At 36.7% G+C, this 954-nt stretch overlaps 1 long non-coding RNA gene and 2 other non-coding genes across 3 annotated transcripts; all 3 read right to left on the reverse strand.

Moving 5' to 3' along the window:
* LOC111648458 (uncharacterized) lies at positions 1–954 on the reverse strand. The gene is made up of 3 exons (XR_002760128.2): positions 840–954; positions 361–430; positions 1–161 (listed from the first exon to the last, which is right to left on the reverse strand). It is a non-coding gene; the product is annotated as an uncharacterized LOC111648458 (long non-coding RNA).
* LOC111648460 (small nucleolar RNA SNORD65) lies at positions 2–75 on the reverse strand. The gene has a single exon (XR_002760130.1). It is a non-coding gene; the product is annotated as a small nucleolar RNA SNORD65 (small nucleolar RNA).
* LOC111648459 (small nucleolar RNA SNORD49) lies at positions 243–314 on the reverse strand. Its single transcript, XR_002760129.1, has one exon. It is a non-coding gene; the product is annotated as a small nucleolar RNA SNORD49 (small nucleolar RNA).

A 954-nucleotide genomic window follows, 5' to 3' on the forward strand; every position in this document is an offset into this window, starting at 1 on the left:
TGTTCAGAAAACCGAGAGTCACCACTGAACAATCTGCCGGTAATTCCAGCTATTTCAGTTTAGATTTCATCACTACATGTAAAGTTTTACTCAAGTAAAACTGCATCATTAAACCAACCTCAGTCTTGACTTTGCATCATCTTGAACAGGCACATTCTGACCTAAAAAAAATAAAATAAAAAACAAGTTCAGTTCTATTGACAGCAAACAACTGAATTCAAATGCAGTTTCAGGGAGGCTCAGAACAGTGAGTTAGAAACATCGTCAGTTGTCGCATCAGACGGCACTTCCTATTCACAGCTTTCATCACAGACAGCTGCACACACATTAAATAGATGGGTTGAATTCACCTTCACTCACCTATTGAGTGGAGTGGACGACTGATTACATTTATCAAACTCATGCAAGGAGCTGCCAAGCTGAAGCCCACCTGAGGAAAAACAAGATGTTTCAAATATGGTTTAAAATCTTAAAAAAAAAAAAAAAAAAATTTAAATCCCGCCATGGACTATAGGCAGGCAATACTGTCAATATCAGACACTTTATGTGGAAGTGGGGCTTTAACAAAAAGGCATTTGACACATTTACAATGAAATGCTACATTTAAAAACTAATTTCTAACACGTTTCTAGTTATTTAATTCACATTACTGGTAATTTTACTTCACAAATACAAAGAAAGCAACAGCAGCCGTGGCTTCAATTATGAATCACACCGATATACTACATAACCATATTTAGCCAACATTTGATTTTAATCTAACACCTTAAAAACGCAGGAAAAACTACCGTTTACTCTTTGCAACAAAACAACAAATAAGAAAAACCACTAAATCTCACTTTGTCTTTTTCCTTCTCCATCCTTCAGTCCTCTCCACGTGGCTGCTTGAGGCCTAACTGACACTCTGAACACTAACATTTCACTGCAGCCAACAGATACCACGTTTTAACTGAA

Source organism: Seriola lalandi, unplaced genomic scaffold (genome assembly GCF_002814215.2).
Source record: "Seriola lalandi dorsalis isolate HSWRI2012SDOR001 ecotype SW California unplaced genomic scaffold, Sedor1 jcf7180002040078, whole genome shotgun sequence".
In the NCBI taxonomy this organism is placed as follows: Eukaryota; Metazoa; Chordata; class Actinopteri; order Carangiformes; family Carangidae; genus Seriola; species Seriola lalandi.